Source organism: Diceros bicornis, chromosome 18 (assembly GCF_020826845.1).
Source record: "Diceros bicornis minor isolate mBicDic1 chromosome 18, mDicBic1.mat.cur, whole genome shotgun sequence".
In the NCBI taxonomy this organism is placed as follows: domain Eukaryota; kingdom Metazoa; phylum Chordata; class Mammalia; order Perissodactyla; family Rhinocerotidae; genus Diceros; species Diceros bicornis.
In genome coordinates, this window is record NC_080757.1 from 14,477,517 (window position 1) to 14,500,390 (window position 22,874).

General features: G+C 39.9%; 1 pseudogene; it reads left to right on the forward strand.

The window, feature by feature from the left end:
• Positions 1 to 1,925: 1,925 nt before the first annotated feature.
• On the forward strand, positions 1,926 to 22,524 carry LOC131416791 (olfactory receptor 3A1-like; annotated as a pseudogene).
• Positions 22,525 to 22,874: the final 350 nt, after the last annotated feature.

Genomic DNA, 22,874 nt, shown 5'->3' on the forward strand with positions numbered 1-22,874 from the left:
TCTTTGGGGAAGTCCTAGCTTAGGACTTAAGGGATCTCCAGTTAAATGAGGGAGTATCACTTTAATATGTGGATGGCATACTGAAGCCTCTGTATGCATACTGAAGGCATAAAGAAGCCTCAGACCAAAATACAATTCTCACTTTAAACTTCCTAGCAGAACAGGGATATAAAGTCTCCAAGGGAAAGGCACAAATTTCACAAACAACTGTAAAATATCTATGATTTGAGTTATCAAAAGGACAAAGAAACTTACTGCCAGACCGAAGGCAGGAACTAGCTTGGGTGGCCGTCCTCACCACCAAAAGACAATTGCCAGGATTTTTAGGAATGGCTGGGTTTTGTCATATTTGGATCCCTAAATTTGGCTCATGGCCAAACCCTTATATGAGGCTCATCAAGGAAATGAAAATAAGCCATTAAACTGGACTGCAAAATGCCATAAGGCATTTCATACCATCAAGGAGAAACTTTTAAGAGCCATAGCACTTGGGCTCGTTAGAAATCCATTTGATCTTTTTGTACATGAAAGACAAGGTGTGAGTCTTGGAGTGCTAACTCAGAATTTACGTGTCACCAGAAGGCCAGTAGCTTACTTTTCCAAACAATTAGACATCGTAACTCAAGTGTGGCCAATTTGTCTCCGAGCTGTGACTGCAACCTGTGACCTTTTACAAGAGGATGAAAAGTTTGGCCTGGGCCAGCCAACTACTGTGCACACTCCACATTGTGTGCTACTTCTACTTGAACAAAAAGGTGGATGTTGGCTTAGTTCAGGAAGATTGGGCAAATATCAGGCCATAGTACTGGACAACGCAAATGTTAAATTAAATGCAGTATCTACTCTAAATCTGGTCACTTTGCACCCCAGAACAGCAGGAGAACCTGTCTATGATTGTATACAAATAATTAAAATTTATTCCAGCAGACCTGAGCTGACTGAAGTGCCATTGGAAAATCCGGATATGGAAATATTTACTGATGGGAGCAGCTTCATGGACCATGGATTCTGGAAGGCCAAGTATGGAATTTTAACTCATCAGAAAGTTCTAGAAGTACAAGCCATCCCTCCGGGTATGTCTGCCTGGAAGGCAGAGCTCATAGCCCTCATGAGGGCCCTGCATCTTGGAGCTAAGAAAAAGGCAGCCATTTACATGGATTCTAAGTCTGCCTTCTCTGTTGTGCATGTGCATGGGGCCATAAGGAAAGAGAGAGGTCTACTAGCATCAGGAAGGAAAGAGATTAAACATGTTGAGGAGATAATGGCCTTATTAGAGTCTGTTATGATGCCAGAAGAAGTGGCCATAGTATATTGCCCAGGCCACCAAAAGACTGATAGTTATATAGCTAAAGGAAATAATTTGGCCAATCAGGTTATGAAACAGGCAGCCAGAACCAAAATTCCAAATCCTAAGGTCCTAGCATTCATTCTGACTGTGGATCTGTCCCTGTTTAAGCCTCAGTATTCAGAAATGGATCTAGACAGAGAAGAAGAATGAAGATTTCATGTTGACTCTCAAGACTTGGATGGTGATCAGTATCAAGCAACCAAAGTATGCTATGCTGGATTTATGATGAACATGGACTAGTGCTTATACCTGAGCATTTAATGGAAAGAATTATCATTCATTTACACCAAGGAACCCATTATGGGAGAGATGCCACCTATCATTGGCTACGAAAGTTTATTGTTGGTCCACAAATGCAAAGGACCCTCTAAAAGGTAGTACAAAATTGCCTGATTTGCTCCAGAAACAAACCCCAAACTGGCCACCTCATATTATAAAAGGATTGAAACCAGAGGGATAGAACTAGGAGACAATTGACAAATAGGCTTTACCATCATGCCAAGGCCATGGGAAATTATAGGCATTGGCTGGTATCTGTTGATACCTTCGCAGGATGGGTTGAGCTTTTCTATGCAGGATGGAAAAGGCTTCCGAGGCCACAAAAGCCTTACTGAAAGAAATTATCCCTCGCTTTGTGTTGCCTCTTTCAATGCAAGGTGACAACGGAGGAGCTTTCATAGCCAAGGTAACACAAGAGGTATCTGAGGCCTTTGGAATACAATGGAAGTTGCATGCTTCATGGAGATCTCAGTCTACATGAAGGACTGAAAAGATGAAATATACCCTAAAGAAAACAATTGCCAAAATATGTCAGGAAACCAAGCTAACTTGGGATAAGGTCTTACCGGTGCCCTGCTTAGAGTAACAGTAGCCCCTACAAGCAAGCTCCAATTGAGCCTTTATGAAGTGTTATATAGAGACCCTTCCTTAAGACTAAGTATTATTGCAGTCTTGAAAATGATCACGTTGTACAAGAATTAGATGCTATAAAATGTGGATAGTCTCTAGGTGCTACTTTATCTGCTATATATAAATATGCTTCTAGCCAATTAATGTTTCCCACAGATGTTCCCCTGCACTGCACAAGCCTGGGGGATTGGTCCTCCTCAAGACTTGAAAAATCAACACCCTGAGCACCAACTACAATCTAAATGGAATGGACTCTATGAAGTCCTTCTGGTTACACCTTCCTCAGTTAAGCTAAAAGGAGCTAAACCTGGGATACACTACTCACAAGTAAAAGCAATATCCATTTATAGTCAGGATTATCCTTGTCGCCTTCATGATTCCCAAACAGGTCACCCCCTTCAGAGACAACAGGAAACAGAACGACTGAATCATCCAAACACTAGGTTGCTATCAAAGCCTAAGGCCAACTTTTCCACCCGAGAGTATTCTTGTGAACCTTTAACTGATCTTAGGTTACTTTTCAGGAAAAAAGACAAAACAAATGGTAAAACTGAGGAGACTCTTGTATCTCCAGATAAATAAGAAGCTGTTCCTGTCTCTAAAACCAGACTCTGCCTGATTAGGTTGAGAGGCCAGAAGCAGACGACAGCTAAAGGACACAGCTTACCCGAGGCACCGGACCAGGCCTGATTGATGCAACTTAATTTTATCTTCTTCTTATACACACTAGTCTGCACTACCTAACTCATCATTCCTACCTCCTTAATTTAACCCCAGAACATATTATTCACAAATTCTGGCTTCCTTTAGATAGAATTCCATAATGACTCATTCCCTGACTGACGAAACCCCTCTCATTAATACCTCAATGCCTGACTCCTTTGGTATATTGTCCTCTTTCTTCTTCTCGCTATAATTGTCCTGACCTTCTTCCTACAAGTCAATTGCTTCCTCGCAGAAGGACTAAACCATTTTCTCTGTTGATTCTAGTCCAGACTATAAAATGTTTTCTATTTTTCTTTGCTATGTTTATTTGTTAGCCCCAGCCTCTCAGGCTTGGGAAGAAAATTCCTAAAAAAGAATTTCACAGAGTCTTTCATAAACAAGAAACTTGACTGACTGTTGGATTTCCCACCCAAAGCCCTCCTCAGTACATGATCATGGTGACCCTATGGTAATGCCAGTAATCAATTTCTCCAGCATACCCAATTTCACTGTGACTTATGACAAAAAACCTTTAGAAGTAACCTATAGGGCCAGGTTGATCAACAGAGGATCTCTTGTCCCCTGTTTCTTCATAACACCCCGCACAAAGCAGCCTATAATGATTTCCAGAGGGGACTGTAAGGACAAAAGGACCTACAACCACAAGAACCAGACATTTGCTGATGGACAGACTAGACTTACCTGTTTACTTCATGACATTTACTATTCGCTTCTTGTTTCCTTCATCCTAGTCTGGGAAAGGTGCACAAGAACATCTTTGAACTATAGGTCCACCCAATTGTCCCAAGATTTTAACAAAAAAGATCGAGAGTTCCTTCAAGGACCATTCAACTCTCTACCAATGTGTAGATTAAACTATTCCTCCTGGATGCTGCCCTGCACTGACCCCTGGTTTGACCATGTTCTAGATGAGATCCCCAAAAAGGAAAGCCTAAATTTTAACAACATGTCTGGCATCCTACGTGCCCCCTCAGGGTATATCTTTGTCTGCAGGTCCAACCAGCAGCCCTGGGCCTATACATGCCTTGATAGCTGACACAAATGAGGTACTTGTGCACTAGGATATTTAACCACTCCTTTCTCTATTCATAATTCAAGTGAAGCCCAGCATTGGACTAGTTCTTTAAAACCTTTTACTAAAACTGAAAGATCTATATTAGATGGGGATTCAATCCGGGGAGTATCAGACAGATATTTGCTTGTGTTTCAGGGAGATTCTGCCGGATATTTCTTTGGATGAACCCTATTACCTTGGTGGGAAGTTGCCACCCAACTCATGTTCATGTCCAATAATGAACATATCATTAGGAATCTTTCTCTTACCTTATGAATGATAGCCAGTGAAATGGCCCAAGCCTTCACCACTCAACATAAGGCATTAGATTCCTTGATTAAAATATTATTAGATAAGGGCCGGCCCCATGGCCTAGTGGTTAAGTTCAGTGTGCTCTGCTTTGGTAGCCCAAGCTCACGGATTTGGATCCTGGGCATGGACCTACACCACTCATCAACTTGTCAGCCACGCTGTGGTGGCAACTCACGTATAAAGTAGAGGAAGATCGGTACAGATGCTATCTCAGGGCTAATCTTCCTCAAGTGAAAAAAAAAGAGGAAGATTGGCAAGAAATGTTAGCTTAGGGTGACTCTTTCTCAGCAAAAACAAACAAACAAAAATAATGTTAGATAACGGAATTGCTCTAGATGACATACTAGGTGAACAAGGAGTTATTTGCACTAGAGCTAACTCCTCTTGTGTCTATATTAACACCTCCTCAGATGTTGGAACTCATACAGAAAAAGTTAAACAACACACAACCTGGCTCCAACTAGTGTCATCACAAGTATCTGGATGCAATCTCTTAGTGAATATCTTCTCAGGATCCCATTGGGAATAAGGTCTGTATTTGAGGCATTGCCTAAACTGGGTATCTTTGTTTGGTGTTTGCTAGGATTTGTATTCCTTCTTGTCAAGCTCTGTATTTGCTGCGTGTCTCGTATCCTTAAACCCACACCCCCAAAGCATACGATGACCATTCAACATAAAGGCCTAGACTCGAACCCCTGAATATTTGCAATTCCGTGCAAAACAATTTCTGTCAAAAACCCAGATCTGGACCCTGAACCAGCAGGAAGTAGCTAGAGTGGCTGTCACGCCTAATTTCTCAAGAACGAAGGAATGGACAAAGAAAGGGGGACTGAAACTGGGTGGGTATCCATTGTTCCACCTACCTTTCTAAAATGTTTTGTAAGCTATTTTTTTCAGAGAAGAGCACGGGAGCATCGCGGGGCAGCATAAAGTGCACAGAAACGCCACCAGGTTGCTGCTTGGCAACTGTTCATATGCTGTTATTGTTCCCACTGGAGCCTAGCACAGAGAGCATGCGCAGAAGTTGGAATTGCAGAGCATGTGCAGAAGATGGAAACTTGTCCTCAGAAGACTTCGAGTAGCACCAGAAGCAAAAGTTTCCTAACTAACGAACTCAATGTGAATTGAAACTGGCATGGGGAACCTAATGAGAAGTGAGAAGTCCCTTGATTTGTAGCACACTGGACTTAAAAGACGCTTACACTCCCACCATCCAATCCGATTCTGCAAACTTAGTATTTTGCATAACCACACCCACTCCCAACTGCTTCAAGTCTATCTTGCTTCAGCTCGGGGAGACAGATTTGAGGCCTGCCTCCTGTCTCTCCTGTCTCATTGCTGGTTGACCTTGCAGTAAAGCTCTTTCTTCTCTCAAAAGCTGGTGCCATAGTACTGGCTTCTATGTACATCAGGCGCCCAGCCATTGCTTGGTAACATTTCTCTCTCCCTGCCATGTGAGGACACAGTGGGAAGGTGGCCCTCTGAAAGCCAGAAAGAGAGCTCTTTCCAGATACTGACTATGCTGGCATCCTTATCTTGGACTTTTAGCCCCCAGAACTGTAAGAAAATTAATTTCTGTTGTTTAAACCACCCAGACTATGGTATTTTGTAATGGATGCCTGAGCTGACTAATATAATCCACTAGTATTTCCTCAAGGAGAATTATTTCATTCCCAAGTTTATTGAGGAATAATCAACAAATATAATTTTATATATCTAAGTGTACAATATGATGACTTGGCATACATTACGGAATGATTGTTAAGATCAAGATAATTAAAACATCCATCACCTCGTATACTTAACCCTTTTTCTGTGTGTGGTAAGAAACCTTAATATCTACTCGCAGCAAATTTCAAGCATACAATACCATATGATTAACTTTAGTCATCAGGCTGTACATTAGATCCTCATAACTTAATTATCTTATAAATGAAAGTTTGTACCCTTTGACCTACATTTCCCCAATACTCACTCCTCTCAGTCCCTTTAAACCACCATTCTACTCTCTGTTTCTATGAAATTGGATTTTTTCTTTTTTTTAAGATTCCACACATAAGTTTTACCATGCAGAATTTGTCTTTCTCTGTCTGGCTTATTTCACTTAGCATAAGGCCATCAAATTCTATCCATTTTGTTACATGGTAGGAGTTCTTTCTTTTTTAGGGATGAATAATATTCCTTTGTATATTTATAGATATATTTATGCCACATTCTTTTCATCCAATAATTTGTTTAAGGACACTTAGGTTGTTTCCATATCTTGACTATTGTGAATAAGGCTGCAGTGAACATGGGAGTACAGATATCTCTTCAACATAGTGATCTCATTTCCTTCAGATGTCTACCCAGAAGTGGAAATGCTGGATCATATGGTATTTCTATTTTTTTATTGTGAAATTTTTGTTGTACATTATTGTTTATCAGTCACCATATAAGTGCATCCCTCCACCCCTTGTGCCCACCCCCCACCCCCCTAGCTCCTGGTAACCACCAAACAGTTCTATCTGTCTGTGTGTTGGTTTATCTTCTACATATGAGGGAAATCATGCACTGTTTGTCTTTCTCTTTCTGGCTTATTTCACTTAACATAATACCTTCCAGGTCCACCCATGTTGTTGAAAATGGGACAATTTTGTCTTTTTTTTATGGCTGAGTAGTATTCCATGGTGTATATATACCACATCTTCTTTATCTAATCATCAGTTGAGGGACACTTGGGTAGCTTCCATGTTTTGGCTATAGTGAATAATGCTGCGATGAACATAGGGGAGCATAAGCCACTTTGGATTGTTGATTTCAGGTTCATTGGGTAGATACCCAGTAATGGGATAGCTGGATCATAAGGTATTTCTATTTTTAATTTTTTGATGAATCTCCTTATTGTTTTCCATAGAGGCTGCACCAGTTTGTATGCCCACCAGCAGCGGATTAGGGTTCCCATTTCTCCACAGCCTCTCCAGCATTTGTTGCTTTTTGTCTTGGTGATTATAGCCATTCCAACGGGTGTAAGATGGTATCTTAGTGTAGTTTTGATTTGCATTTCCCTGATGATTAGTGATGTTGAGCATCTTTTCATGTGCCTATTGGCCATCTGTATATCTTCTTTGGAGAAGTGTCTGTTCATTTCCTCTGCCCATTTACTGATTGGGTTGTTTGTTTTTTGTTATTCAGTTGTGTGAATAACTTTATATATTATGGAGATTAATCCCTTGTCAGATATATGGTTTGCAAACTTTTTTCCCAGCTCATGGGTTCCCTATTCATTTTGATCCTGGTTTCATTTGCCTTGTAGAAGCTCTTTAATCTGATGAATTCCTACTTGTTTATTTTTTCTTTTGTTTCCCTTGTCTGAGTAGACATGGAATTCAGAAAGATCCCTTTATGGCTGATGGTGAGTGGTATACTACCTATATTTTCCTCTAGGAATTTTATAGTTTCAGGTCTCACCTTCAGGTCTTTGATCCATTTTGAGTTAATTTTTGTGTATGGCAAAAGAAGATGGTCTACTTTCATTCTTTTGCAAATGGCTGTCCAGTTTTCCCAGCACCATTTATTGAAGAGACTTTTCTTTCTCCACTGTATGTCCTTAGCTCCTTTGTCAAAGATTAGCTGCCCGTGGATATGTGGTTTTATTTCTGGACTTTCAGTTCTGTTCCATTGATATGTGTGTCTGTTTTTGTACCAATACCGTGCTGTTTTAATTACTGTCGCTTTGTAGTATGTTTTGAAGTCAGGGATTGTGATGCCCCCAGCCTTGTTCTTCTTTTTCAGGATTGCTTTAGTTATACAGGGTCTTTTGTTGCCCCCATATGAATGTTAGTATTCTTGTTCTATTTCTGTGAAGAATGTCCTTGGGATTCTGATTGGGATTGCATAGAATCTGTAGATTGCTTTAGGTAGTATGGACGTTTAAACTATGTTTATTCTTCCAATCCAAGTGCATGGAATATTTTTCCATTTCTTTATGTCATCATTGATTTCGCTCAATAATGTCTTATAGTTTTCATTGTATAAGTCTTTCACTTCCTTGGTTAAATTTACTCCTGGATATTTTATTCTTTTTGTTGCAATTGTAAATGAGATTGTCTTCTTGAATTCTCTTTCTGTTAGTTCGTTGTTGGTATATAGAAATGCAACTGATTTCTGTAAGTTGATTTTTTACCCTGCCACTTGGCTGTAGTTGTTGATTATTTCTAATAGTTTTCCAATGGATTCTTTAGGGTTTTCCATATATAAGATCATGTCATCTGCAAACAGCGAGAGTTTCACTTCTTCATTGTCTATTTGGATTCATTTTATTCCTTTTTCTTGCCTAATTGCTCTGGCTGGAACCTCCAGTACTGTGTTGAATAAGAGTGGCAAGAGTGGGCACACTTGTCTTGTCCCTGTTTTCAGAGAGATGGCTTTCAGTTTTTCCCCATTGAGTATGATGTTGGCTGTGGATTTGTCATATATGGCCTTTATTATGTTAAGGTACTTTCCTTCTATACCCATTTGGTTGAGAGTTTTCATCATAAATGGATGTTGGATCTTGTCAAAAGTCTTCTCTGCATCTATTGAGATGATCATATGGTTTTTATTCCTGTTTTTGTTAATGTGGTGTATCACATTGATTGATTGGCGGATGTTGAACCATCCCTCTGTCCCTGGTATAAATCTCACTTGATCATGGTGTATGATCTTTTTAATATATTGCTGTATTCGGTTTGCCAATATTTTGTTGAGGATTTTTGCATCTATGTTCATCAGGGATATTGGTCTGTAGTTTTCCTTCTTAGTATTGTCTTTGTCTGGCTTTGGTATCAGGGTGATGTTGGCCTCGTAGAATGTGTTGGGAAGTGTTTCATCTTCCTCTATTTTTTGGAATAGTTTGAGAAGGATAGGTATTAAGTCTTCTTTGAATGTTTGGTGAAATTCTCCAGAGAAGCCATCTGGTCCTGGACTTCTATTTTTTGGGAGGTTTTTGATTACTGTTTCAATCTCTTTACTTGTGATTGGTCTATTCAGGTTCTCTATTTCTTCTTGATTCAGTTTTGGGAGGTTGTATGAGTCTAGGAATTTATCCATTTCTTCTAGATTGTCCAATTTCTTGGCATATAGTTTTTCATAGTATTCTCTTATAATCTTTTGTACTTCTGTGGTATCTGTAGTAATTTCTCCTTTTTCATTTCTAATTTTATTTATCTGAGCCTTCTCTCTTTTTATCTTGGTGAGTCTGGCTAAGGGTTTGTCAATTTTGTTTATCTTTTCAAAGAACCAGCTCTTTGTTTCATTGATCATTTCTACTGTTTTTTTACTTTCAATTTCATTTATTTCTGCTCTTATTTTTATTATTTTCCTCCTTCTTCTGACTTTAGGCTTTGTTTGTTCTTCTTTTTCTAAATCTCTTAGGTGTAGTTTGAGGTTGCTTATTTGGGCTTTTTCTTGTTTGTTAATGTGGGCCTGTATTGCTATGAGTTTCCCTCTCAAGACGGCTTTTGCTGCATCCCATATGAGTCGGTACAGTGTATTTTCATTTTCATTTGTCTCCAGATATGGTTTGATTTCTCCTTTAATCTCATCAATGATCCATTGTTTGTTTAGTAGCATGTTGTTGACTCTCCACCACTTTGTCACTTTCCCAGTTTTTTCCTTGTAGTTGATTTCTAACTTCATGGCCTTATGGTCTGAAAAGATGCTTGTTATGATTTCAATCTTCTTAAATTTATATAAGCGTGCCTTGTTTCCCAACATATGGTCTATTCTTGAGAAAGTTTCATGCACGCTTGAGAAGAGTGTGTAATCTGCTGTGTTTGGATGGAGTGCTCTGTATATGTCTATTAAGTCCATCTCACCTAGTTTTTCATTTAGGTCAATTATTTCCTTATTTATATTCTGTCTGGATGATCTGTTCATTGATGAGAGTTGGGTGTTAAGATCCCCTACTATTATTGTATTGTTGTTAATATCTCCTTTTAGGTTTGTTAACAGTTGCTTTATGTACCTTGGTGCTCCTCTATTGGGTGCGTATATATCTAAAAGTGATATGTCTTCTTGGTGGAGTGTCCCTTTTATCATCATATATTGCCCCTCTTTGTCTTTCATTACCTGTTTTATCTTGAAGTCAACTTTGTCTGATATAAGCATGGCAACACCCACTTTCTTTTGTTTGCCATTAGCTTGGAATATTGTCTTCCATCCTTTCACTCTGAGCCTGTGTTTGTCTTTAGAGCTGAGATATGTTTCCTGGAGGCAGTATATTGTTGGGTCTTGTCTTTTAATCCATCTCACCACTCTATGTCTTTTGATTGGAGAGTTCAGTCCATTTACATTTAGGGTAATTATTGATATATAGGGGCTTGTTGTTATTTTATCACTCTTTTTCCCGTTCTTTTGCATTTCTTTTGTTTCTCATTCCATGTGTTTCGGACTACCAATTTAGTTTGGTAGTTCTGTATGGGAGTCCTCTTAGTTTTCTCTTTCTTTATTGTGTGTGACTCTGTTCTGAATATTTGGTTAGTGCTTACCATGAGGTTTGTATAAAAAATCTCATGGATGTGATAGTCCATTTTTTGATGGCCTCTTATTCCCTTAGACTAAGTTGATTCAATCCCTTTCCTCTTCCCCTTGTAAGTTATTGTTGTCACATCTTATTCCTTCTTGTGTTTTGAGTTCGTGTTTAACATTATTAGTTTATATTTATGCTTGGTGCTTACCTTCCCTTGATCTTTGGTTTTATAATTAAGTGTTTGCTAATGTATTTTGATAGAGGACTGCAATTTTTCTGGTTTTGTCTACCTATTTTCATCCTTGTTCAAAACTTTGAATCCCCTTTCTGTTTTTTTTTTTCTCAGGGATGAGGGCCTTCTTGAGCACTTCTTGTAGTGGGTGTCTTGTGGCAATGAACTCCCTTAGCTTTTGTATACCTGGGATAGTTATTATTTCTCCATCATATCTGAAGGATATTTTTGCTGGATAGAGTATTCTTGGCTGAAAGTTTTTGTCTTTCAGAATTTTGAATATGTCGTTCCACTCCCTCCTAGCCTATAAAGTTTCTGTCAAGAAATTGGCTGAGATCCTGATAGGAAATCTTTTGTATTTATTTATTTTTTTTGTCTAGCTGCCGTTAATATTTTTTCTTTGTCATTGACTTTTGCCAGCTTTACTACTATATGCCTTGGAGAGGGTCTTTTCATGTTGATATATTTAGGGGATCTATTTATTTCACTCACTGGTATTTCCAGCTCCTTCCGCAGGTTTGGGAAGTTCTCAGATATTATTTCTTTGAACAAGTTCTCTGTTCCTTTTTCCCTCGCTTCTCCCTCTGGAATACCTATAATCCTTTTGCTGGATTTCCTAATTGAGTCGGATATTTCTTGGAGAGTTTCTTCATTTCTTTTTAGTCTTAGGTCTCTTTCCTACTCCATCTGGAGCATTTCTGCATTGCTGTCCTCAATATTGCTAATTATTTCCTCCATATTGTCAGCTCTCATGATTAAGGCTCCCAGATTTGTCTTTATTTCCTCTATTGTGTTTTTCATATCTAAGATTTCTGATTGGGTTTTTTTTTGTAGTTTCAATCTCTTTTGTGAAGAAACTCCTGATTTCATTGAATTGTCTGTCTGTGTTTTCTTGTATTTCATTAAGATTTTTTATAATGGCTATTTTGAATTCTCTGTCATTAAGGTTATACATTTCTGTGCTTTCCGGGTTGATTTCTGGTTGCTTGTCATTCTCCTTTTGGTCTGGAGATTTAATACATTTTTGCATGGTGCCTGTCGGTGTTGGCTTACTTTTCCTAATAGTGAAAATATATGGTCGCAGTTTCCTCTTGCTGCCACTGGGTGGGGGTCAAGTGCTGTGTATTCTGGCCCGCCTCAATCCGCGGGCACTCTCGTCAGCCCCTGGCTGATCTCAGGCATGTCTGAGTGGAGGCTGCTGGGGGGGGGGCAAGTGTGGGAACAGCTGGAGCTGGAGCATGGGAACAGCTGAGACTGGAGCACAGCTGGCCAAAACAGCTGGGGCTCAGGTGTGGGTGGGTTGAAGCAGCTGCAGCTGAAGTGCCGCTGAGCTAAAGAAGTAGGAGCTGGAGTGCCGCTGGGCCATGAAGCTGGAACTGGAGTGTACTGGGCCAAAGAAGCTAGAACTGGAGTGCAGTGGGCTGAAGTTGCTGGCACCAAGTCAGCTGGAGCCTGCGCACAGGGCAAGCTGAAGCAGCTGGAGCCAGGGAGTGGGCAGTCCAGCCAAAGGAGCTGGGGCCGTGGCACGGTGGAGCCAGGGAAGCATGGCTTGGTCCAGCTGGAGCAGCTGGGGCTGTGGCGTGGTGGGGCCTGAGCTGCTGCTGCCTTTGGTGCGGGGGCTCAGGCTCATCCTGCTGCTGGTCAGGTCCGGGCATCTGGGGGCTGCTGCCTGTGGGGGTGGCACATGGTCACACTGCCCCTGCTGTGGGGCCCTGGTGCCTGGGGGCCACTGCCTCTGGGGACGGGGCCTTGCTGAAGTGCCAGTCTGGGGGCCAGGTTGGGGAGGGGCGCTTACTTTTGCCTCCCCGATCTCAGAGGTTTCTTGCCTCGCTGTCACTCTCTGCTCTCCTGAGGGGCTAGGTTGTTGAAACTACCTTCACAACAGTTCTGCTCCCTCTGTAGGGGCATCCCCTTGGGCTGTGAGGGATCTTGGAGAGCACGGTTTTCACGTGGTGAAAGGTGAAAGGGGTGAGCCACCCCTCCCCCTCCTCTGAGAGCCGCATGGTCTCAGTCTCTGGGTGGCAGTCCTTAGGGAAGGAAGGGAGCACCTCTTACCTCCTTCCACTTACTCTGGGGATTCCAGCACCTCAGTCCTTGGGTGTATGGCTGCCTGGGTGCCTCAGACATCCCTCGTGTTGTGTGAATAGCTTCTGTTGGAATATGAACGTCCTTTTTGTTGTATCTTAGAAGGGGAGACTTCAATGGGGGAAGCTCACTCTGCCAGGATGCTGACGTCACTCCTGTTTCTGGTATTTCTATTTTTACTTTTTTGAGGAACCTCCATACTGTTCTCCATAGTGGCAACACCAATTTGCATTCTCACCAACAGTGAACAGATGTTTTCTTTTCTCCATATCTTCACCAACACTTGCTATTTCTTATCTTTTGAAAATAATCCAAACAAGTGGAGGTGATATTTCACCGTGGTTTTGATTTGCATTTCCCTGATTAGTGATGTTGGGCATCTTTTCATGACCTGTTGGCCATTTGGATGTCTTCTTTGGAAAAATGTCCATTCAAGTCTTTGCCCATTTTTTAAAGTGGATTATTTGCTTTTTCTATTGTGTTGTATGAGCTCTTTATGTATTTTGCATATTAACCCCTTATTGGATGTATGCTTTGCAAATATTTTCTGCCATCCCATGGGCTGCTTTTTCAATTTATTGGTTGCTTCCTTTGCTGTGCAGATACTTTTGAGTTAGATGCAGCTCCCTTGGCTGAGGTCAACACTGGCAAAGGTTTCAGGGGTCTTTGGTGGCCGAAGCAGTGGAGGCCCTGCAGGTGGCAGTGGTGGCTATATCTATTGGGGGTCCTCAGTGTGAAGGTTGCTGGCATTCGCCTCTTCCTCTCGTTTCCCAAGGGGAAAAGCTCTAGCTGAATGGATCCCAGGTCTGATGCACTGGTCTGATGTACAGCCCTCAGATGGCAGTGGAGCTGGGCTCCTGGGATCAGGTGCACTTGCTGTGGTGGTGGGGCTGGTGTCTGAGGGACAGGCATGTGCAGATCTCCTGTGGAGCTGGGGTCGGGCTTCTGAGGCTCACCACAGTGACTCGGGCTCTGACAGGAAAGGAATTGTAGCATTGCGTTGGACTCAATGATGACAGGGTGTAGGAGCAGCACCCCTGGAGATGGCAAGTCAAAGTCCTGACTCAGGGCCCAGGCCAAAGGGCAGATAGCTGTAGCTGTGCAGTCTGGTTATGGTGGGACTATGGCAAGACTTAGAACCCAGAGGGTGGGCACAGAGCAGCAGCAGCATGGCCACTGTAATGGAGTGTCAAATTCCTGACTCAGGACCCAGGGCTGGGGCACTGGGTACTGGCAGCACTCCCTGGTGATGACAGGTCAAAGGTCCTACTTAGGACCCAGGATGCAGTCACAGAGTAGTGCAGCTTGGCTTGGTGATGGTGGGTCAAAGCTGACTTGGGACCCGGGGGTGGGGTGCAGAGCAGCAGCAGCTCTCGTCCTGTAGATGAGAAGGTGCTGTGTCTTTCTCAGACAGTGGGCACAGTAGTACTGGGGCCCCTGGAGGCAGGTCTCACTGCAGTGACAGCTCCAGCCTCAGGGAAAAGACCCAGGGGCAGGGACTTGGGAAGCTCCATCAGCTGAGTTCAGCATTTCTGAAGACTGTGGGGGTCCTAGGCAGCAAAGTCAACGAACATCCACAGAAGTGATGAGGTTTGTTGGGGTTCTCTTTCTCTCCTTTTCCCGTGGAATAAAATCCCTTCAAGGAGATCCCTTTTGGTGCCAAGCTGCTCCGGATGAGGGATGGGCTTATGCAGGTAATATGCTCCCTACACTTTTCTATGCGGCCATCCTCATTTTTATTATTATTATTTTATTGAGGTCATATTGGTTTATAACATTCTGTAATTTCAGGTGTACATTATTATATATCTGTTTCTGTATAAACTGCATTGCCTTCCCCACCCAGAACCCAGTCCTTACTGGGCAGCCTGACCATATCCCTAAGACCACCCCTAGTGCCTGAAGGACCTAATGGAATTTATGAACAGGAGTGGTCACAGCATAATGCAGAAGCCTGGCTAGGACTGCCAGTACTATGTTGAATAAAAGTGGTGAGAGGGGGCATCCTTGTCTTGTTCCTGATCTTAGAGGAAAAGCTTTCAGCTTTTCACTGTTGAGTTTGGTGTCAGCTGTGGGCTTGTCGTAGATAGCCTTTATTATGTTGAGATACATTCCATCTATACTTAATCTGTTCAAAGTTTTTTTTTTTTTCCAGGAAAGGATGTTGCATTTTGTCTAATGTTTTTTATGCATGTATTGAGAGTGTCATATGATTTTTATACTTTGTTTTGTTCATGTGGGGAATTTGCATTTCCTTCCATTGTTCTGTCCTGCTGTTCTTGAGCTAGTATCAAGTGTTCACATTGCTGTGGTTTTATAAAGTGTTTGAAAACTGGGACACTCAGTTCATCCTCACTAGTGACCATAATTTTCCTACATGCTCTTCTTACTAGCTTTTCTCGTGAACTTTAGATCCAGCTTGTCTTTAAAATTATATCCTATTGGCAATTTTTTTGGTTGGGAATTGCCATAATTTATTGATTATTTAGGGATAAATGATATCTTAATGATACTGAATCTTCCAGTCCAAGAACATGACATATTTTTCCATTTGTTCAATTCTTGTTTTGCATTTTTCAGCTTATTTTAATGTTTTCTTTATGAAGTTATTTTACAGTCCTTTTTGAATTGAATCCCTGGGAAGTATATCATCTTTGTTATTGTTATTTATTATTCTTGTAATCATGGCATTTTCTTTCCAGTATATCATCTAATATTGTTTTAAAAATTTGTATTTGTTCATGTAAGCTACTGACATCCGTACATTAATTTTTAATCCAGCCATCTTGCTGAACTCTTTTATCATTTATAATAGTATTTCTCATCTGATTCTTCATTTTCCAGATATATAATCTATTATCTACAAATAATTATGACTTATCTCTTTCTTTCCAATTTTTATACACCAATTTCTTTTTTGTATAATTGTCTTGGCCATTACTTCCTGAAGTGTATAAAATCACAGGTAATTAGGCTTACTTTCTTGTAGTTAATGGGAATGCTTCTTGTATTTCCCATAAAGAATTGAAGTAGCTCTATGATTCCTGTTAAGTAAATCTCCATTATTGCTATTTTAAAGCAATATTTAAAATCAATAATGGATAAAATTATAATCTCTGTCTCTATGTGTTTGTCTGTTGCTGCTTTTATCTTCTACTTATGAGTGAGATCATACGGTATTTGACCTTCGCCCTCTGACTTATTTTGCTTAGCATAATACCCTCAATATCCATCCATGTTGTCAGAAATGGCTGAATTTCATTGTTTCTTCTGGCTGAGTAGTATTTCATTGTGTATATATACCACATCTTCTTTATCCATTCGTCCCTTGATGGGCACTTAGGGTGCTTCCAAGTCTGGGCTATTGTGAATAATGCTGCAATGAACACAGAGGTGCATATATCTTTACGTATGAGTGTTTTCACGTTCTTTAAATACCCAGCAGTGGAATAGCTGGATCATATGGTAGTTATATTCTTAATTTTTTGAGGAATCGCCATACTGTTTTCCATAGTGGCTGCACCTGTTTGCACTCCCAACAGTAGTGTATGAGATTGGGTTGGTAGTTACCAGAGGGGAAGGGGGAAGGGAGGAGGGCAAAAGGGATGATTAGGCACATGTGTGTGGTGATGGATTGTAATTAGTCTTTGGGTGGTGAACATGACGTAATCTATGCAGAACTAGAAGTATAATGATGTACACCTGAAATTTATATAATGTTATAAACCAATGTTACCACAATAAAAAAATAAAAACAAAGAAATTTAAAAAAAGAAAATAAAAGATAAAATATTATAAAATGGCTTTTCAGATTTATAGAGAATAATGTTTTTCTCTCTGAATCTAATAATATAGTTTAATATACCAACATTTTTAATAATTTTAAGCCATATTTGCATTCTTGGAATAACTCAACTGGTGATGAAATTTTTTTGTTTTATTTTTCTGGTTGCTGTGTCCCAATATTTCATTAGGAATTCTGCATGAATATCAATAAATGAGATAGCTTATATTTTTCTTTCTTTTTTTGGTACACTTTGTGATTTGGGGTATCAATGGTCTCTCCATAAACTTAATTTGAGAATCTTTCCTCCTCCCTCAATATTCTGGGACAGTTTAAGTAATGCTGGAGAAATCTATTGCTTAAAGGTTTGACACAATTTCTCTATTTTCTTGGCAGGTGGTGGATGCTGGTGGTGGGGGTAATGGAATGGAGTAGCTTTAGGTTTTGAACAACTTTCTCTATTTTTTCCATAGTAGTTAACCTGATTCAACTTTTCATATTTTCTGGAATGAGTTTTCATAAATTGTACTTTCATCAAATCTTACCCATTTTGTCCAATTTTTCAAAAAAATTTTTGCATATATAGTAGGAAAAAGTCTTTTTCAATAGCTTTTTATCTTTTAGTGTAACCGTGATTATTTCTCCCTTATAAGTCATTATTTTATATTGTTGTGTTTTCTTCCTTTTTCTTGACTGTGCTAATTTTAAATCTGTGAATTTCAGTTCCCCCTCCCCACACCCAAAAGAGATCTCTTTGAGCTTGTTTATTAGTTCTGTTTTCTCTTTTCTAATCAAGGTTTGCTTTTATCATTACTAGTTTTCTTATAGTTCTTTTTTTAATCTTGATTTGATCATTTAATCAATTTTCTTTCTTTTTTGTTTTAATGTATTAATTTAAGACTATGAATTTTCTTCTGAACACTGATTGGGTGATAATCTGTGTGTTCTAATGTGTGTGGATTTCATTATCTCCTTTTTCCCCTCCCCTAGAGATTCTTTAGTTTTAGTTTTGATCCCCTCTTTGGTCAAACTGTTTCTTAAGGATTTTTTTTTAAATATTTGGATTTTTTCCAAAAAATCTATTCTCTTTAAGTTAGTTTGTGATTAAATATTATTGCCTGTTTTATTTATTCTTTTGGAATTTGCTGAATTTCTGGTTTATATATGCTCTTTTGGGGTGTTGAATACTTCATGGGCACTTGGGAAAGGTGTACGTATCAATTAGTTCTACCTGATGAATAATTATTTGGATGTCTTTCATAACATTACTTTATTCTGTCAGGTTAACTCTATTATGGACTGAAAGTCACTAAAATTCACTACTATCCTGTTTCTGGCTATTTCTCCTTGAAATCCTGCACTTTTCACCTTATGTACCAATGCAGGTATTTGGAGCATCATTTTGTTAATTATTATGGTTTCTTGCACCTTTATAATTACAAAGTGCTCTTTTTATTCTCACTTATTTAATGCTCTTTTTTAGTTCAATGTGATCTGATATTAGGATCATGATCCCTGCTTTATTTTGTTGACATTTGCCAGGAATCTTTTCTCTTTCAAACTTTCTGATTAACTTTGCTTTGGCTACATTTTGGGATCAGCACAGACCTGGATTTTTAGACCCAATCTGAAATTCTCTGCTTTTACTACATGAGTTTAGCTCATTCATTTTTATTACTATAAGAATGTCTGAACCTAATTCTGTTCTATTACTTCATGTTGTGTTTTTTGCTTTTATTGTTTTAAACAATTCTTTCACTGTAAGGTCTATGTTTGCTTTACTTTGTTTTATATGTGTGTTTACTCCGACAATTTGGAAGGCTTGTTCTAGGGTTCCATTTATAGCTATAATTTATAGTTCTAAAACTCTGTTTTTAAATATTGTCTATTGACTTCCTAGCATAAGCAATGATGAAATTAGTATATTTCCATTTCTTCCCTCTTTTCTCTTTCTCCTATACCGTGTGATTTATTTGATTATATTACCTTAATCTTTTCCTCTATACTGCATTGTGTACTTATACCTATGATGAATAATTTATTAGGTTTAAATGATATTTTAAAAAATCAATAAATGGAAAATGTATTTTTACACAATAAGTCTGGAGATAAGGGGTGATTAATTTAGTACTTCAGGAAAATCATCAGGGAGCCCTGGGTTTTTGTTTTTTTGCTGAACATCCCCGATGGTTTGTTTTCAAATAGACTTTGGAGAAGTTTTCTGTTCACAGTAAAATTGTGCAGAAGGTACAGAGATTTCCCACATACCCCTGCCCCACACATACATAGCATCTCTCATTATCAACATTCCTGATCAGAGGGGTGCATTTGTTACAACCGGTAAAGCTATGTTGACACATCCTTAGTATCCAAAGTCCATAGTTTACATTAGGGTTCATTCTTGGTGTTGTACATGCTACGGGTTTGGACAAATGTATAATAACAAGTATCCATCATTATGGTATCATACAGAGTAGTTTCACTGCCCTAAAAATCCTCCGTTGAATGATATTTTTTAACCCTTAGCTGTGGAGTATGAGGAAATCAGCACATCTATACTTCCTCCCATCTCCTCTCTCTCTTTCTGTTAATTATAACCATTTTACCTTTTCAGATTTTAAAAACATTTACATTTTATTCTATGCCTATAATTTCCAAAAATGTTTTAGTTTTGGTCCTACAATTAAACACATTTCTAACTAACCACCTGTTGATATCCTGTGGTTTTCCCATTTTTGTCTTTATTGGCTGAAGTCTTTTTTTTAAAAAAATCCTGTTAAAAAAAACTGTGAAATCTGCTTTTTTCAAGAGTGGCTAATATTAGCAATATTCCTTGAATTCTTGCATTGCAAAATTAACCTTATACTTGAATGATGGTCCAGATGGTGACAGCATTTTTGGATCACTTTTTCTTTTTTTGCAGGCATTGCAGGCGCTTTTCCATCATATTCCAGTTCTGAAGGCTGCTTTAAAGAAGGGGGAGGCCAGCTTAATATCTTTCCTTTAAAATTGACATGATATTTTTTGGCCTGGCTACCTATTCTTTTTTTTTAAATCATGGATTTCCAGTCATACTACAGTGGTATGTAATAGTGCTGGAACTCTGTATGAATTTTTCCTGGGGCAAGGTGGGCTCTTTCAATCTGTAGATTCAAATACTCTTCTTTACGGAAAAAAAATTTTAATTGAAATTCACCTTCATATAATTGTTCTTTCCCAATATTTTTGTCTCCTTTTTTGACAACTCCAATTGTTTATACGTTGGATCTCCTTTTTTCTGTCCCTACACCTATCATTGTCCCTCTTTTTCCATTTCGGTTTATCTTTGTAAATACTGTTCCTGTCTGTGTCTGAATTTTTTCCACTCTGCTGTTTCTAATTTTGTTTTTCTTTTTGTCATAACTTTACATTTCTTTAACATTTGTTCCTATCTTCTTCTAGCTCGTATTTTATTTTCCTCTTGCCATCTTTTACCTCAGCTCTTATATTTTTACTTTGTCATCTTATTTTATAGAGGAAAATGCTTCCTTAAGCTTTTTAAGCTAACGTTGAAAATATTTGATAACAATTTGCCCCTGTTCCATGGCAACCTTCTTAGGTGGAGTGAATTTTATCTATTTGTTTTTCTTGTTTCTTGCCTTCCTTTTGTTTATGAAATCCTTGTATAGATCTTGTGCTTGTTTGTTTTTGAATCCTTGGATGAAGTGAGTTTTTTCTAAATTAGCTATTTTCAGGAGACTTGTATTGAAGGGGCTAAGATCGTGTTCCGGGCTATGAGGAACATACCTTATGATTCAAGATTAGGGGTGAGTTATTTTAGCTTTTCCTTGTCGGTAGTCAAAGTAGATAGATAACTGCAGAACTGTACTGGGTTATTTCTTTATCTCTCACCTCCAGCTTCATGCCTTGCCTATAGCCTGCAAATACAGTTTTCTGTGAGATTCTCCATTTAGTTCTTCCCTGCTTCTCGAAACCAACTCAGGATCACAGAAGGTAATGACCCCATGCTATGCACCCTACTCTCATTCTTGCGATAAAGGGCTTTTGATTTTATTCCTTAGCAAGTGCCCTTTTCCTTTGGAGAATTGTACTTGTCTAGATTTTTCTAGAGTCATGGATTTTCTCTTGCTGCTACTCTCCCATTAGATCTCCCCTATTCTTGAGGCCCTCTCATCTAGTTTGTGGATTAGAGTTTTGGATATTTACTGGATTCTTTGAAGATAAATCTGTATTTTTATTCTTGTTCTGCTTGTCTTGGGAAGGGATGAGTTTTGAGCAGACAAAGTTCCAAATTTACTCTGCCATGTCCAAACCAGAAGTAGATTTTGTACTTACTTGATTTTCCCAAGGGTCTTGTCATTCATAATCCCTAGAAATAGATTCTGTGAGCTAGGAGAGAAAGATGCATAGTGGTGATGTCACTTGTCGAGGCACCCGAGTGAAGTAAAGCTATTGAGGTAAACCTAGTGAGAAACTTAACAGTGTTACATGGCCTGAGGAGTGGGAAAGTCCTTACTTGGGGAGGGGAAACTTAGCAGAGGGCTCAGCATGTAGAAGGAAATCCATTTATTCTTTTTGAATAAATATATCAAGAAGAATGATTCTTTATCTCCTTGGAGGTTTCCTTTCAGGAACTAACGTAGCCAAAATCTGGGGCCAGTGGAACAGCCATTACTAAGTTCATCCTGCTGGGCTTGGTGGAGACACCAGAGCTGTGGCCAGTTGTCTTTGTACTCTTCCTCTTTGCCTATGTAGTCATGGTTGGGGGCAACCTCAGCATCATGGCAGCCATCTTGGTGGAGCCCAAACTCCACACCCTCATGCACTTCTTCCTGGGGAACCTATCAGTGCTGGACATTGAGTGCATTCCTGCCACTATTCCCTCAATGTTGGGTCATCTCTTGTTCCACAAATGTAGAGTTCCCTATGGAGCTTCCCTCACACAGCTCTTATTCTTCTATCTCCTGGTTGGGGTGGACTGCTTCCTGTTGACAGCCATGGCTTATGACTGATTCCTGGCCATCTGCTGGCCCCACACCTACAGCACCCAAATGAGCCAGATAGTCCAGAAGATATTAGTGGTTGTGTCCTGGGCCTGTGCCTTCACCAATACACTGACCCACACTGTAGCCATACCCACGCCTAACTTCTGTGGCCCCAATGTGATCAATCACCTCTACTGTGACTTCCCACAGCTCTTCCAGCTCTCCTGCTCCAGCATCCAACTCAATGAGCTGCTGCTCTTTGCTGTTGGTTTCATAATAGCAGGTACCCCCATGGCTCTCATCGTCGGCTCCTATGCCCTCGTGGCAGCTGCAGTTCTACAAATCCGCTCAGTGGAGGGCAGGAAGAAAGTCTTCTCCACATGCGGTATGCATCTCACTGTGGTTGCCGTATTCTATGGTTCAGGTGTCTTTAACTATGTGTGACTAGGTTCAGCCAAGCTTTCAGATAAGGATAAAGCTGTTGGAACTTTTAACACTTCATTAACCCTATGCTGAATCCAATCATCTACAGCCTCAGAAACCCTGATGTACCAGGTGTCCTCTGGCGGCTGTTCACAGGGAGGAGGTCACTGGCTTGACACAGTCACAAGTGTCACCTCCTCCTTTTCTCTTTGGACTAAAGGAGAATTCCTCTGGGAATAGCAGCTAGGACAGGTGGTCCAGAACTGCTTCTATCTCCCTAAGCATGAGGATTTTTTGTAGGGGATTATAGTTATTATTTCCAAAATGCCCTGCCCAGCTATAGACAATGGGTGTGTAGGTTCTGCTAGGCCGGCCCACGTGACAAACTGCAACTTTAGTCGCATTGTGCTCCCTTTTCTGGGTGGAAGTGAAACCTGAGAAGCCTTGAATGATTACAAGTTCAGGTCCCAGAGGTTGGTTATAGGCTGGGTTACCAAAAATATCCCTGAAAACCCCTCCCCCCGCC